This window comes from Equus caballus, chromosome 24 (assembly GCF_041296265.1).
Source record: "Equus caballus isolate H_3958 breed thoroughbred chromosome 24, TB-T2T, whole genome shotgun sequence".
Classification (NCBI taxonomy): Eukaryota; Metazoa; Chordata; class Mammalia; order Perissodactyla; family Equidae; genus Equus; species Equus caballus.
The window spans coordinates 44,207,889-44,225,495 of record NC_091707.1 but is presented as its reverse complement, the minus strand read 5'-3'; the positions used below and the strand labels follow the sequence as shown (position 1 = coordinate 44,225,495).

The 17,607-nt window shown below is 36.8% G+C and overlaps 1 long non-coding RNA gene across 1 annotated transcript in view; it reads left to right on the top strand.

The window, feature by feature from the left end:
- LOC111770374 (uncharacterized) overlaps positions 1-16,364 on the top strand; it is a 129,245-nt gene extending 112,881 nt beyond the window's left edge. The window contains exons 5-8 of the long non-coding RNA XR_002803614.2: positions 9,071-9,248; positions 11,189-11,273; positions 12,521-12,729; positions 14,122-16,364. This is a non-coding gene — a long non-coding RNA (uncharacterized lncRNA). The remainder of the gene's footprint in view (positions 1-9,070; positions 9,249-11,188; positions 11,274-12,520; positions 12,730-14,121) is intronic.
- Positions 16,365-17,607: the final 1,243 nt, after the last annotated feature.

The following is a 17,607-nucleotide window of genomic DNA, read 5'->3' as shown; positions in this document are numbered from 1 at the left end:
GTAGCCATTTGGCAAACACGGCCGGGATGCTCAAGGAAACAAATGGAGAAATGACAGTCATAAAAGTAACAAGAAATTATGAAGCTAATTCAAGCAAATAGAAAACTGGAAAGATAGTTAGGAAAAACTTATAAAACTTGAAATATAGAGAGTCATTGAAATTATTAAAAAATCTCAATACTCGCATAATCTGTCACTTTCATATAGATGGAGAATTAGTGAATTGACAGCTATTGCTAAAAAATTCATCCAGAATGTAGGCAAGAGACAGACAAAACTTAAATGTGTGAAGAGTAGAAAGGAACTGAGAAGCTCTAACTTGTGTCTAATTGGAGTTCTAGAATAAGAATGGTAGACACAATGGAGGAGAAGCAATATTTGATAATACAAAAACTGTGTATTTTCAAAATTGAAGAGCGATGCAAGTATTCCCATTTCGAGCAGGATAAATACTAAATAACCTATGAATACATTACAATGACCTAACATCAAACCTAGCGGTTGCATTCTCTCAGACAACCATTTCACACCATTCCTCACAAATCTCCAGTTTGATAATCCCTTTCATTGCATGCAATTAATAAGCCTGCTTCTTATTTTACTGAGGGAATAAAATGCATCAGAAGAGAGTTTCACATATACTTATCACACAATCTATCACATATACTTATCACCAAATCTATCACCTTACCCTGATCTGTATCCACATATTCTGCCTTCCTTCCTTTTACAGGTAATGAGCGATCAGTCCTCCAACCAAAGTTAACCCTCCATTTGTGCATCAGATCCTGTCTCGTTTCCTTGAAAGCATCTCTCTTTGCTGTGGTCCTCTCTCTCCTACTTCGTCATCCTTCTACCGAACCATTCAAATCTGAATTCAACATGCTGTCCTTTCTCCTTTCTTAAACATAACCTCCCCTAAAAGAAATTAAAAACACAATAGCTAAAAGAGAGATAGCATCAAATGTTCCATCAGGTACACTCCCACCTCAGGACCTTTGCACATGCTATTTCCTCTGCCAAGAACACTCTTTCTTCAGACATCTGCATAGCTTACTCTTCTACTTTTCCAGGTCTCTATTAGGTCTTATCCTTTAGGCCTTCCCTGACTACAGAGTATGAAAGAGGATCCCCTTTCTTTTTTTTTTTTTTTCCAACACTTAATCACTACCTGAAATTTTATCTACTTACTTATTTGCTATGGTTGTCTTCCTACACTGGAATCCCAGCTCCATAAAAGTAAGGCTTTAATATATTTTGTTCACTGCTATAGCCACAGAACCTAGAAAGTGGAAGGCATATAGAAAATTTTTTAAAAAAATTTAGTCAAGTACTGGAAACATCTTGCTTTGCTGGATAAGAATTTCAGTCTTTTGAATATAGAGATGATGAAGATGATCTTGAAACACATTTGCAAAATGATTTTCTTTTAATAGTTTCCATTAATTTGTTTTTGCACATGAAAGTTCCTCATATTTCTTGTCCTTGGCCAAGTTCATAATAGAAACAAATAGAATACGATTTGAATAAAAATAACTTAAAATTTCATAATGGTTAGAACCATTCCATAATGGTTCACAAATTTCAAACATTGGTGGCTGGTTGCCTCAGTGGCTCCCAAGCTCAGGAGTGGGACATGGGAAGTTCTGAGGCAGCAGTCTGAAGCATGGGGTCCCCTGAGACGTGGGACTTGGGGCAGGGGCTTTGCTTGCTTGGGTGGGCAGAATTGGTGATAAGCTCATTAATGCATGAAAACTACTTAAAGGTAGCATCATGATTTAATATTGAATTTTAAAATAAGGTTAACCAATTCATTCATTCATCCAATAAGTTTGAGTGATATTATGTGCCAGGTGATGTTCTTGGGAACTTTTTGGAAAGAGTTACTACCAGCCTACTCCTTGGCACTCAGTGCATGTCATGGTTGTGTCTGGGAGGACGTGGTAGCACCTAGGAGATGTATAAAACACGGTAGTAAAGGGAGGCACTGTAATGAGGAACCAGGTTTGATTTGAATCACGATCCAGCTGACTTTGGGTCAGTAACTCGACCTGTCTGATTCTTAGTTTTCTCATTTGTAGATGGGCAGTATACCAATCACGCAAAATTTTATAAGAATTATTGATCGTGCACACAAAGTGTTTGCCATAACTGCCTGGCATGGAGCAAGTGTTTAAAAATAAGACTAGTAGTTACTATACTGTTGCTAATATCACAAATCCAAAATCCTTCCTCATCCGTCATTCCAAATCCACCAATCTCAGAAAAAGTATTTACTTTTTTCTTGACTAATTTTATGACAAAACACATAAAGCTACTTAGAGACCTTACTTGTCCTACTTGGTGTGACTATTCGTACCCAAACCTGCAGAAATAGCAATGTGTTTATTCATGTGGTTTTGCCCCAGTGCCTGCTGCAAATGTTATGTAATATGCTGCACAAGCCACATACCGTTGTCGTTTTAAATTCCGAAACAACAGTGGCAAAATACAAACAAGCAAAAAACTAAAACACAACTGGCCCCAAGGTTTTGAAAAAGGACTGTAGTCTAGCTCGACACCACTCCAGGTATTACATCAAGACTATTGTATATCTTTTCTAAGACTCAGTAGTGAACGCTCCAACGAAGATGCGTACATCCCTTGCTGAAGGTGTAACTTCCTATAAACAGACGGTGTAATTTGCTTATGCAATGGAGAGCAATTATCTCTCCAGAAGTGCATTTCTTGAGTAAAAGCTTATTCTACATAAATTTCATTTGCAATTCTGCATGCTGTGGTTGCCGGAGAAAACATTAAAAAACAAAGAATCTTAGCAGGTTGTTATCTTGTGCTCATGTTTTGTTGACTGTAACACATTTCTCCTGTTTCAAAGGGTTTGGCGAGATAGATGACAACTTCCTTTGTCGTCGGTACACTAACCCCAGCAGAAACAGAGTGCTGGAGCAAGCCCAGAAAGATATAAAGAAAAACATTTCAAACATGAATCTTCCTGAAATTCACATTTAGGCTGAAATGGGAGAAGGATATGATTGCTCCATTTTTGCAGCTTCAAGCTATCTCCGTTCTGCCTTGGAGGAAAAATACGGACACCTAGTCTTGTCAGCCTACTTCATCCTGTTACTTTATTTTTCTAGAAATGGCTACAATGGCCATGAGTTACGGGCAAGGATCTTAAATAGAGAAAGAATATGAACATGGGTCCCATTTCCTTCTTTGATATCTATTCCTTATAAGCCCGTATTCAGTGATAGAATCAATGACTGCATAAATGGATAAATGCCCCTTGGTTCAATAAATGAATTAGAATATACCCAGCTGTTCAGCAGATATTTTTAACCAGAATCTCAGGGGAAATATAAGCTGCTTAAAGACTCTTCTGTCCTCTGTGGCACCATAAGCCTTGTGTGGTGAGAATACCCAACACTTGAGGAGAACATCAACATAGATTCACGTCCAGGGATCCAGGCTCTCATTTTTACAGGGAAGTTGATGGAAGTCATCACCAAAGCCTAGGAGAATTAGAGAATGACTAATGGGAGAGCTCCAGATTATCTCTGGACTATAAGGAAACCTAGTGCAGAAAGCTGTGCAAAAATGTGAAACATATACCACATTACAATAGATAAATTTCAGGTTTAAGTGCTCTGAATTGGACTACTTCATTTGAAAATTAGTACCAGACACTTGCCCAAATGGTGAAGCATTAGAAAAGTGTTCCTGCCTATTGTGTAGAGTTTAAATCATTTCAGAAAGAATAACAATTTTAGGGGTTTAACTTATATCCCTCCCAAGAAATTATATGTGAGTGAATTTAGATACTTGGCTAACACCTGCAAAGAGTGTTTATTTGTTTTTATATAGCCTGTTTTGTTCTAATTGTATTCCACACTGAATTTTTTAAACAGATGTGTGAAGCTCAAACATTAGTTGCAAGGGACATCTAATTTAGCTTCTTGCAGGCTGAGAGTCAAAATACAATTTTACCCAAATGTAAGCAATAGAAATTGAATTTCCCCTGAATCTTTTCGCTACAAGTCAAATATGCATTGGCAATGTTGCCACAGGAATTAGCAAGGCAAGCAATGTGCCCTGAGAACAACTTTCGGATAAACCAAGACCATTTAGGACATAAAGGTTGCATTGGAGGACCTTTCTGAATTATTCTCTTGAAAATGTAGCCATAAGATTATTTTCCTTTGGAAGTTGATAGCTCACCTACTGTCCATGGAGGCATATTATCTATCCTGGGCAGACTATTTGCTTGAATATATAACTGGCATTAGTTTAAATGATTATCTTTGATCTAGCGATGCAGAGTAAGTCAACAGTTTCACAGAAATGTTGAGTATTGTAAACATTTAAGCTCCACTTCTGATTCTTAGTGGTTGTCACTCTGAGGTCAGTTTGATACACCTCGGAAAGATGACACTAATATACAAAGTGTAATTTAAAAACTAATTCCTAGTGTGCCTAAGTGTATTTGCCCACACATTTGAAACTTCTGTAATTGGCTAAAGAAGTGGTTCCCCATCAGAGATCTGCAGACTCCCCAAAAGTCTTTTAAGATAGATTTAGGACTGGGGTGGGAAGAGTGGTGTGTTAGAGGGACAATGTCATTATCAACTTTTCTTTTTATTAGGCTATAGAGTCTTTTAAAACATTTTTATTTCTTATTTTTATTTTCTGCTTTCACTTGCATTATAAAAACCGAGTTTGATATTACTGATTGGCTAACAGATAAATTATGTTATCACAATTCTTGAAATAAAGTCTTGGGCTTTGTGGCATGAGAGCTATGCATAGTAAAGGATGAAAGGATGAGGAACCACTGTTATAAAATAAAACATCCCATTAAACCCATTAAACAAGAGCTCCCCCTTCCACCCTTCTCCCAGCCCCTGGCAACCACAATTCCACTTTCTGTCTCTATGATTTTGACTACTCTGAGTACCTTATATAAGTGGAATCATACGGCATTTACCTTTTTGTGACTGCCTTAGTTTTACCATAAAAACTTACTCTTACGGGTTGAATTTTAAAATGCAACATTTTAAAAGTTAAGAATCAAACCTCTTTCCACATAGCTGTCACATGAAAGGTTTAAAAAATCGCATTGATTGAGCAATGGTTTTAAAAGTCAAGGTTACACCTGACACAATACAAGCCAAGAATTGTTTTTGAATAGTTATTCTCCAACACTGTGATTTCAGTAAGGAAAGCATCAGATTCTGAATAATATTTTCTGAATGGTATTCATTAGATCGTAATGCCTCTCTCCACAAGAGCTCAACAGTGCAATTTGCAAATTCATCGGCAGTATCTTCCCTTCTGTATATAAAGAAATGATTATGAGGAACTTCCTCTTAGGTAAGTGAAATGGAGATACACATATTATTCTATTTTACCACTAAAGGAAGCATAAAATCTCACAAAACCATTGTGTGCACTTGTCTGCATTTCAAATCTGTAAATTAGTCTCGTAATATTGAGTAAGCAATACAAATTGTTGGTGACACAGTAAATGGAAGATGGCATATATTTAAGAAAACATGTTTTACTAATTTTTAAAACTTACCTCATTAAATAGAAGCACTGCTCCTTCCCCCATAGTGTAAAATTATAGAATTTTAAATCTAGAGGGAACCTTAGATCATCAAGTTCATGTTGTATTTCAGTGCTTAACCTTATATCTTGTATCTCAAACTGTTGATCTTTATTTCTGGCATTTTGTGACCTCTGTAAGGAAGCATTACTCCAGTGTATGTTACTTGTCTTCATTCTCGTGATGTGTGATCCACATCAGTGATGTTTGAGTCTGCAATCTCCATCTCAAATACCTACGGCAATCAATCAGGCGATGGGATAAGTGAAACTGGAAGGTACTATCTGAGGAACTCTGGAGAGTGCATGCCTTTCTAAAAGGGTTAGTGGCCAGCCTTCAGTCCCAGGTGATGGGGGAAATATGAAATTCAGTCCCAATGTTACTAGATCCTTCTTTTTCAAAAGAAGTCAAAAATCCAGACTTTTAATGTGAAGACCCTCAGATGAAATTGACAATTGATTAAGTGGACACCAGTTTTTGATTTCTGCTCTTGGTATTTATACCCTGAAATGTGCAGTTTCTCTTGGAATAGTCATCAGTTCCTCTCTATAGATGGCTACAAGTGGGGAGGTTGGTACCAGTTAAATTGACCCTGGTAAACTTTCTTATGATGCTTTGGAAACCCCAGAAGTGTGAATGGAAATGAAAGCACGGCAGCTTGTATTTACTGGCCTAACCAACAGCATATGAAAGAACTTTCCTTGCTTTGCTGCTTATGTACAGGTTATATTTTCCAGACTGTCCAACTGTAGGGACAAAACAATGCTCATGTTGAAGTTTTTAATATGAATGTCTGCCGCATATTGAGGTATGAGGTTTCAATTTAATAAGTAGTTATTCTGTATCTGCTACCCCTCTGGAAATAGAGTTATGAGTAAGATATGCTTCCTCTCTCAACCTTTCCAGAACCTTCTGTGTGACAAATTTATCCCCCCACTCATTTTTCTCTTTGACATACTTCTTTCTTACTGCTTAATCATTTACTTTCTGGCACTTACATCATAATGACTGCAACTTACATTTTCTGCGTGGACACTGTCTTGAGCATTGTGCATTGTTATTGCAGGCGTTCCTGAGAAGTAGGGTTTCTACTTGCTGATAGTGGTGCCTCCCATTCCCATTTCCCAGATGAGAAACTTTTGACATGAACGTAAATAACTACCCCACTGACACACAGATTTCTACCCAGGACAGTCAGACTCCACAACCTATGTTCTTCTTTAACTCCATGCACACTGTCTACCCAACAGGGAAAGTCTAGCATGCCAGTTTGGTGTATCAAATATCTTATTTCCCTGGACTTCTAGCATAGCACCTAGAATAATGTAGGCACTATACTTATGAGTAAAACTCATGGAAAGAATCATGATTTATTTGTTCTTAGTCAAAGAGAGATTTTAAGTTCCTACATTTATAAACTCTAGAAAAATCACTTACTTAGAACTTAAAAAAATATTTACCATGTTGATAGCGTATGAGAAGTCTGAGAAAAGATGTGTGACTTATATAAATCATTACTGTTGGAGAAGGATGAAAAATATGATTAACACTAATGAAAATTTGGAAAGTGTTGAATGACAGCTGCCTAGAAATTCCACATCCTATTATTGCCACTCACTCTTTAAGTTCACCAAACAGAGTGAGGCTTTGCTGTTGATGTAATGACAAATCACTGGACCATTCTATTGGCATTTTTCAAAACATAATTTGTTTGATGTTAAGAATTATTATTATGTACGTGGACAGAAGACTCATCATACTAGTTCCTGGTCAATAAATGACACCATCGTTCTACAAGCCTACAAATCAGATGATTAGCTGTGTTCTGAACACCTTCCTCTCTTTAGACACCCATTTGCAATCTATCAGTAAATCTGTCAATCTTATCTTCTAAAAAAACTCTTGAAGCATCTCATTTCTCTCCCTACTACAAAGTAAGCGTTCAGTAAATGTTTGCTGTAATTCTTGTTATTGTTATTTTTCAGGGTCACTAAATTAGTCCAAGTTACTGTCATCACTCGCCTGAACTATTGCAATAACATCCTAAACTTTTTCATATTAGAATTCACACCTCACCACTCAAAATCTTTTTTTGCACTACAGCTAGATAACCTCTTTAAAATGCAAATCTGATCGTGTCATCTCCCCTTCTAAAACACTCACATGGTGTGGGGGCTACACAATCTCTAATCTAACACCATACTCTCTGCACCTCAGACACACTGACTTTCTATAGGTTTCACGATTGTGCCTCCCTCTCTCTACCCACAAGGCCTTTATATGTGCTGATCTCTCTGATTGGCATGCTCATCCCTTTTCTCTATTCCCTTTATTAACTCCTATTTACCCTTACATCACTTCCCTTAGAAACCCTCTTGAGAGATCCTGCACTAAACGAGTTCCTCCCTATTATACTATACCCTCTCTTAGCACCACTTACTCTCTTTTTGAAACACTCACTATGGTTGTAATTTTACATATATTTATGTGAATCTTTGACTAACATCTCTCTCTTTCTATATTGTAAGTTTCATGAGGAAGGAGACTATTTATATTCAATACATATCCATAGAATTAATGAATGCTACTTGAAAATATCAGATTCAGAAGCTAATAAAAAGATATTATAGGGTAATATAATCATAGAAATGATTCACAAGAGCACATTCTCTTCAATCTGAAGGTTTATGGTTGTCAGGCTCTATGCCTTACAGATACTGTTCTAATGTGTCTAGGTAGATTCCTACGGAGTTAGCAGATTTGCATATTTATGGTCTCCAGGATAAATGGGTCTTAACTGTGAAATATCTGTAGGTGGGACTAACAGTATCTACAGTATCTGCTATTTGATTCTCCTTAAGCCTGGCAAGAAAGTAGACTAGCATTATTCCAATCAAAAGAATAGTGACTTGTGACATATGTATCCCTAGGCAAATAAATGCATTATTCATATGTTCACAAGTTCATGTAAAGCAAAGAAAGCCTAATGAAGATTTATGTCTGGATCAACTTCCTGACTTAAAAATTTATTATTCCTTGGACTTATCATGCAAAGGAAGTGGTGGAAACCCATCCTCTGAACTATTAAGACTCCATGAAAACAGATTAGAAAGCACTCTAGAGCCCCATCTTTCATGGATTAGGTGGGATGGTGGTCGTGGATTTGATGATATAATTGGTCATCTATCTCCTCAATTTTTGCAAGAGGGCATAAGGAGAAAATGTGGCCAGTGGAAAAGCTTTAATCATGGTTGAATGTTCTTGTTAGGTTAATAGCTACAGGATATGGAAGGGAATTAGCATCCTATGTTTACCCTGGTCTTTTACATGAACTTGACTTAAAACCATCTGGCTTGCCCAAGCAGATATCTCTCTCCTATGAACTCATAAACTCAGTGTGCATTCATCTGCAGGGGTGCTTGGCCATATGGTCTAATGTGCTCTCATCCATCTCATCTCTCTTAGACCCTATATCTTCAAGGCCTAGCAGAGTGCCTGTCACAAAGAAGACATTGGGCATTTGTTGGTGACAACAATGAATGAATGGATGGATGAACGAATGATGTTACTCAACTTCATTCCTGAGAATTATATTGAGTTACTATCAACTTTGAAAAAAAAACTCCCAAATTTTGATACTACGGTAAATTTTTTTTCAATTTCTTTTTCATACCTCTTTTTTTCTGACCCTGATTTCCTGTTGTATCTGCTTCTCTTTCTCTTTCATGCTCTCTCTCTCAAAAGCAGTTTCCCATCCTGCTGAAGTAAAGGCAAGTATCAGTGCACTTTATGACATCAAAACTTTATTCTGACACATAAAATCCAGCTGACTTTCTGTATTCTATTTTTTAAAACCTTCGACATAGCTCTTATTACTAAGTATTGCCACGTATGTTTTCCAATTTGGAAATTGGCAGAAAGGAGATAACTTTTAATTATCTTTGAACTGAGCAGCTCAACAGTTAAACCATTTACTCAGAGGCTGGAATACAGAAAATCTGTTTTTGGTTTGTTTTTGAAAAGCCAGCCATCCATTTTCTCAGTCAGTATAAAACCTCTTTCATCTGAAAATTTCTTTTCAACTTCAGTAGTGTATGAAGACTCAGCTCTCCAGAGATGGACCACAAATGGAAATTTAGGGCGTTTAAGGCATTTGTTTGAACGTTTATGATAATATATTGCAACGATTACCTATAACAGCAGCACAATTTGTATTTTCTGAATGTGGTAATAAAGATACTTTCACTTTCCTGTAAAATAATTGCTTTAGGATTATCTCCTAAAATACAACATACAAAGTATATTCGAAATATATCTTCTTAATAATAAATATAATTAATAATTTAAATATTTACATTGAAGCTATATAATTCAATAATAAACATAAGCCTAGGATGTAGGTATTAATTTTTCCATTCTGCAGTTGATAAAACAGAGTCTCAGTGAGGTTATCAGATTTACTTAAAGTCACATATTGAGGTCATTCTAACTTTAAAAGCCATTTTTGCACCAATGCTTGTTCTTAACCAGTTTAAGATGACATTGCAATTTGACATTTAAATTTTCAAAAATCATTTTTATTACCAGATGGTGGCTAGGGTACTTGAGACGTCTAAGTGACTGTAAAACGATCTTAAGAGAAGTTTAAGTGAAACTTAATAACGTGATGTCCTTTGAGTTGTGAAACTTCTTCAATACCCATTATTTTTTATAAGTTGCTTTCATTTCATGGGAATACTTGTCTGGTAAACACCTACAGCTTTGCTGTGATAAAAGCTCAGTAGGACTGATTCCCATATCTGTTATCAGTGAGTACTTAGAACTAAGTACTAGGATGTAGACCCCACTGAGCTACAAAAGTGGGTTTGCCCTTGAAGTGTCCACTTGGGGCACAGCCACACGGCATCTCTGAAGAGGAAGCTCTATTGATTTTCTCTTTGGGAATATCCCGGGGATTTTTGCTCTCAAGGTCAAAGAAGAGAAAAATTTGTTGCCATAATTTCTTTGCACATACACAGTTTGTCTTTTTCTTTTTGATATTTTTTTTGTGTTAAGCCCCTCCCTTTCATCTCTCATCTGACTAAATTAGATGGATGCCAAAGGTTTACCATTTTAGCCTGTACTGTGCACAGAGTATTGTGAAATGGGACCACAGGTCATAGAAAGATGAGTACAATATAAGCTTTCTCCCGGACACCAATAGCATAAGTTAAAATATAGTATGAGCAACGTGCTCTGAGGAAAAAGTGGAAAGCTTCAGGGAAAAGAAAGAATTTGTGTGCGGTCATTGGGGATGAGCAGAGTATGAAACTGTGGGTTATTTTGTCATAAGAACACTTAACGTTAAGATCTGCCTTCTTAGCAAATTTTAAGTGTACAATACAGTATTGTTAGCTGAATTTGACATTATTGTTACTACATGTTTACATTGAATTATTGTGGCCTTTTTAGCTTTTAGAAGGATCAGTTTCACAAAGCCTTAAATTATATGTATGTACATTTTTACATTTTAATTAGCAAAAGGAATTTTAGCTAAAGTCAAAGTCATTCTATTTTTATTATTCATTTCTATATAATCTACAGGAAGAGAAATAGAGAACAAGCAACATCTTTCCTAAAAACTTATCAACACAATTTTATTAAAAGAGAAAAAGTGTATTGACCTCTGGTAAGTCATTTTGTGGTTTTGGAAAATTAAACATATAATTTCAATGCGATGTCGTAATACCGTATTCATTTAAAAATATCAGATACATTTTAAATGAATTTTTAACACTGATTTCAGTGGCTTAAGTGTTTTCTCAGCTATCTTACCGTTTTGGTTTTGGATGATACTGAGAGTAGACTTACTTAAAGGCGTATTACTCAAAGGACCATTAAGAGGAAGAGAGTGTAAAAGAGTGAGAACCATTTTGAACGTGTAACCTGGTCTCTATCTCACACTACACACCAGCAGACCTGCATCCTCTCCTCCTTCGCTCTGTTCACTTTCTCCAGTAGGCGTGGACATTTTTGCACTGCCACGTTCTAAGAGCTGAGGTAAGGAGACAATGCTGAAGGCTCCGAGGTGATGATTTCCTCCACAAAACAACAGAGACAAGGCGATAAATTCAGCTTGTAATAGGAAGGAGTTCATTTCTCCTACCTGTGTTTATTTTTCATTGATTGGCTATAGTTAGGAGAGTGGCGGCTCTTCCCCGTAATTTGTACATTCTGCCTGTTTCCAGATTGTTCTTGGCCCAGCTGGAGGCATGTGTATTGTGTCAGGAAGAACCCAGTAGGCTCTGAAGTGTGACCTGCCACTGGATAAGTGTACCTTAGCCCTCTTTCGTGGAGCTAGGACCAGCATGGCATAAAGCTGTACTCAGCATGTTAGTCCATTTATAGAGAATTATGGTTATTTGCGGCTAGTCTATTTAAGTTCAAACCCAAAACACTTTTCTCTTTAAGTTCTGGTTCTATAATTTGAAAGCAAAATTCAGCTGGATTTTTATAAATGAATTTGCCTGCTCTACACAATGACTTATTGTCAAAAATATTCTAATTTATTTTCTATATCAGTTTTTATGGGGAAAATAAAAATTTTGCATATTTAACATCATATGCTTGAAACATTTTACTTTTAAATAAGGAAAATCATATAAGAACCTACAAAATTATGCAACATTAAATAGGTTCTATTTTTTTAAACTCTGTTACTAACACATAGTCTATGCTACTATTTGAATCTAAGAGAAATATTTAGTGAATGCCAGTAAAAAATGGTCTTGCCTAAATTCTTTCTTGTTTACTTACAACAGAAGTAAAACCTCATATAGAAACCATATTGACATTTCAAAGCCTCTTCACACATGTTATTTCCACTTTTTGGTTTACTGAGTTTTATTAAAACTAATCTTTTGATCTTTTGTTTAGCATCTTAAAGCTATTGGGCTGAAAAATATGTAACCTTCATATTCCATAATTAGCTGTTACAAGATTTTGATACCCAGTGGAGCAGAGTGTACCTTCGGAAAAGAGATTTATTAAAGTTTAATGAATGATTTATAACTGCATTTCTTATTGGAGAAAGAAAGTTTTGCAGCCCCCATGCTTGAAACAATCATCTTTTTCTCTGAGCTAAGGTGAGGTGATATTTCTAAGGCAATAAAAAAATTATAATGAAAATACTGGAGGTTTTTGAAATATTTTCCAGCTATGAATCTTGAAGGCATTTACAAATATCAATTATGATTTCAGTGAATCATTGCCAGTGTTTTATTTCCAATAATATCAAGTTATATTATCTAAAGAGGTCAGAACAGATTAAACTGCTTGTTTTCTGAATTAATAGAGGGAGAAATTATATGAATAATATGAAAAATGAACAATAATTATATATCATTTATAGTTTGCCTTTGAATTCATTCTGTTTTTATAGGGAAAACAAAATATTTCCCATAGAAATGCAATCAGATATGCTACAAGTGAACTTCAGAGACTATCATGTCACCAAATGCACAAACATACTTTACTATCTATGTAGCTCATAAAGTTATCAGATTTAGCAACAAAAACAGAAACAAAACAAAACAAAGAACCCAGGATACACAGTTAAATTCGAGTTTCAGAAAAATAACAAATTTTTAGTATAGCATGATAATTTTTTTTTTTTTTGCTTGAGGAAGATTAGCCCTGAGCCAACAGCTGTGCTGATCTTCCTCTGTTTTGTACGTTTGTCACTGCCACAGGATGGTTTGACAAGTGGTGTAGGTCCACACCTGGGATCTGGGCCTGTGAAGCCCGGGCTGCCACAGTAGAGCATGCTAAACTTAACCACTGTGCCACCAGGCCAACCTGAGTGATAGTTAATGTTAACTTGATTGGATCATGGACTGGCCAGGTATCTGGTTAAAAATAATTGCTGGGTCTCTCTGTGAGGGTGTTAGAGATTAGCATGTGAATTGGTAGATTGAGTAAAGTGGTGTGACCTCCTCAGTGTGGGAGGCATCGTCATCCCATCTGTTGAGGCACTGAATAGAACAAAAAGCTGGAGGAAGGGAAGATTCACGCTCTCTGCTCCACTGAGCTGGAACACGGATCTTGCCCTTAGAGCTCCTCGTTCTTGGGCCTTTGGACCTGCACTGGAATCTACACCATCAACTCTCTGACTCAGGCCTTCGAACTACACCACTCAGTTTCCTGGCTCTCCAGCTTGCAGACGACAGATTGTGGGACTCCTCAGCCTCCATAATCACAAGGAGAATATCTTAGAATAAATCTCTGTATATATACTATATACCTTATAATAAATCTTTCTCTATATATGTATCTCTTATTGCTTCTCTTTCTCTAGAGAACACTGACTAATACCTCTCAATTTTATGTCTCCAATATTGCATGTGACATATTTAGGCTAAAAATTATTCCTTCTTTACCTGAAATTCATATTTAACTATGCATCTTGTAGTTAATCTCACAACTTTAGGAAGAAACGTAATGTGCCTCCATCTAATTGGGCCCTACTTATCTTCCAGGAGGTTTTTAGGAGATGCAGAATGCAGAGAAAAGGATAAGGTGAAAGATAAGCAATGAAGAATTAAGCTAAGGATCCCCATGAGAACATCTCTGGGTCTCAGAGAACTCCCTGACTCTCTCCAGCCACTACAGAGCAAAGATCTCGATCATTCCATGCAGAAGCCAGAAATGCCTCTCCCCTTTTAGAGAGCTCATCAGAGATGAAAGAAAACGGCCCAAAGCAAAACAAAGCATCTTGCTTTTCAGGTGCCTTCTCTGCCTCTGGGTGGTGGAATCTTCAGAGAATTAACCGAACTTTTACCATAAAATCACCATAAAATTCACTTTAACATTGACAATGACTGAGTTAACCAGGAAAATTCTGTTCACGCAGCAATACCCATTTCCAATCATAAGATTAAAAGCCAACTCTTTGACAGATGTTGGGGGAAGTTACATTATTTGGACTTAAATGATTTCATCCTAATTTTAGTTTCTAGCTGCTGGTTATAGAATCTTTACAAGATTTAGGCACCTCAGCTCATTATAGTGCTGCACACCCACTATTTCTCCATGTATTATAAATGTTGCATTAATCAGAGGCACAAAAGAGAGAAAGTGGATGTCAATTCTGGGAAGGAGCGAGGTAGTACGGGTCAATGTTAAATTTAACAACTTAACTTATTGGCCACTATTTTTAAAGCACTTTTTTAACTCTATCCATCCTTTAAATTAAATTTTAATATTCAGGCATGTTCTAACTCTCAAACCTTTTATTTCTCTACAAATGTAGCATGGTTCTTCCCACCCCCATCTTTATCTGTTTGATGTTTATATTTAGCTAGTCATATTAATGGATCAGGGCTTTGAAGACAAAAGTTGTCAATCTGTTTTTTCTTCTGTTATAAAAGTTATGAAAGGAGAAAAATTTTCCAAAGCTGTTCTGTTTTCATGTCTGTGAAATATATTTTATCTTTCTGCTATCAATTCAACTCTTTTTCTAGCGTTCTAAGGCCTGTCCATATCAATCATTTTGGTCATAGAAATCCCTTGGGCCATATAGGGCTTCCATAGTTTTTGGAATATGTGTTGGGCAGTCACCACAGACCAACTGTAAGCAAATCTAAACCTAATGAAATTTGTCTTGGTTATTTCCTATATTAAAAACATAGCCCTTTATTATTATTAAGGATCAACAAGCATAATAATTTACACTGTAAAAATTTTGATTCCTATATTTCTGGTCGTGGCATTATTTGTTGAAATGAAATGTTACAATGAAGCATAAACACGGTACCTATAACAACAGGCCTCCTCTCATTGAAGTGCAGCTCACTCCTTCTATATTCCCTCTGTGGGCTTGCTGGGAAGGTTTCAGGAACCTTCCGGAAATCCCCAAACCATATTTTGAAGAGCAGTGCCCTCTAGAAATATTATAGGAAACAAGAACAATTACAAAGCCAAAATTACAGGAAAAAAACAAAAGAAATAGAAATTTGTTAGTCAGCTTGCTCGATTTCCTAAATCATCTCTCCTAATGAACATTCAAAGTGACACCAGACATATACAGACTGAGTGAAATGTTCCTTATTCCCCCACCTCCACTCTGGACACAGCTCCCTGGAAGTGATTCTATGACATTATTGCAATTGTTTGCATGTGTGTCTCTCACAGATTGCGCTTTAGGGGATGTGTGTTCTAGAGAGCCATATCTGGCCCCAAATGCCCTAACAAGTCTTCAGGTCTTGGTTGGCACAGGTGATCCTACAACATTTCAAGTGGCTAAGGTTCTACCTTCTCTTGAGGTGGGAGTACCACTGCCGTACAAATTCTGCCCACGCGCCATGCTCCTCTGGAGTCTTAGCCTCCAACTTGACCTGTATAGTGAGAGTCAGAGGCAAGGACCTGGCGGCTGTTCAGTCTTCAGCTCTGATGGATGTTTTAGCCAAATAGAAAGTTAAAGCGTTTTCTTTTAAGGTGAAGTTATGAATCGCTCCCTAAACTGCTTTATGTTCTCTTTTTGCTCCCCGCTTCTCAATTTCCCTCTCTAGCGTCCTCCCCACTCCTCCAAAGTCAAACCAACAATGTGAAGGAACTCTGCTTCTCTTCTAGAATTTTTCTTAAATTAATTACTTCCATGAGTCATTTAAACCAAAGCCTAGACATTATTCTTTACAACTTCTTCAACAAGTATAGCAATTTTTAAAAATTATATTTCTAATAATATAGACTTGGCGTTTGATTAAATCTTGCATTTGTTAATGAATTTAGGACTATAGATCTCTTTTATTTAAAACTGTCGGATTGAATTTTTGATAACTCGGGATTTTCTTGACAAGCAGCCACAATTGATGAGTTCATTCTACTGACATCTTCTTCATCCACTTAACTCGCATGCAAACTTCAAACTGAGTTCTCCTGGACAGTACTCCTGGCCCGCACTCCGCCGTCTCACCATCGCAATCTGACTTGAACCCTCTCGGACATTCTCACATAGCACCCTCTGCTTACCTGACTAAACGGCAAGGCCTTGGAAGTCACGGCCAACCTCACTTGACATTTTGCCCTCAGTGCTTAGCACAGGGCCTGGTACATGGCAGGTATAAAAAAAAGGAAAGAAAAGAGAAGAAAAAAATATGTATGAAACATTTATTTTGTAGGTGTACTTTGTGAGACACTCATGGTTCAAAAATAAGGATTGATCTCTTCCACACAGTGGGAAGAAAATCTATCTAAATAAATAATTATATATTAATATGATTTTAAAGACATGAATCAACTGTTATAGATTTGTGGGGATGAGGGAAAGAAGACAGTATTTAACTCTGTCTGATGGTATGAGGAAAGACCACAAAGACCGAGCGTTGAGCCCTTGGGGAGTAGTGAAAACATATCAGCGAGCAAGGGTGCACAGGCCACTTCCGGGCATTTGGGACAATACCGGATTTCACCAAATCCAAGACACATTCTATTGTAAGCTACACAGTTAAAATTAAAATGTGACTTTTAAGATGTGTATTGTTGGGGCTGGCCCAGTGGCATAGAGGTTGAGTTTGTGTCCTCTGCTTCAGTGGCCTGGGGCTCACTGGTTCAGATCCTGGGCATGGACCTACACACCGCTTATTAAGCCATGCTGTGGCAGGTGTCCCACATATAAAATGGGAGAAGATGGGAACAGATCTTAGCTCAGGGTCAATCTTCCTCAGCAAAAAGAGGAGGATTGGCAGTGGATGTTAGCTCAGGGCTAATCTTCCTCAAAAAAAAGAAAATGTATATTGTGAAAGAAGCTGCACAACGGGTTATTTTTTGTAATTATAATTTTAATAGAATTTGGCCTAGTATGATATATCCAAATTAAATTGTGTAATTAAATAAGTTGATTTAGATTTATGATTTTGAGTCAAAATCAGTCCTAAATTTGTGCTCACTGATGGAAAATTCAAGAAAAATTAAAGGTCCCTCTAATTATAGGCTAAACTCAACAGATTTATAAGCATTCCTTATCA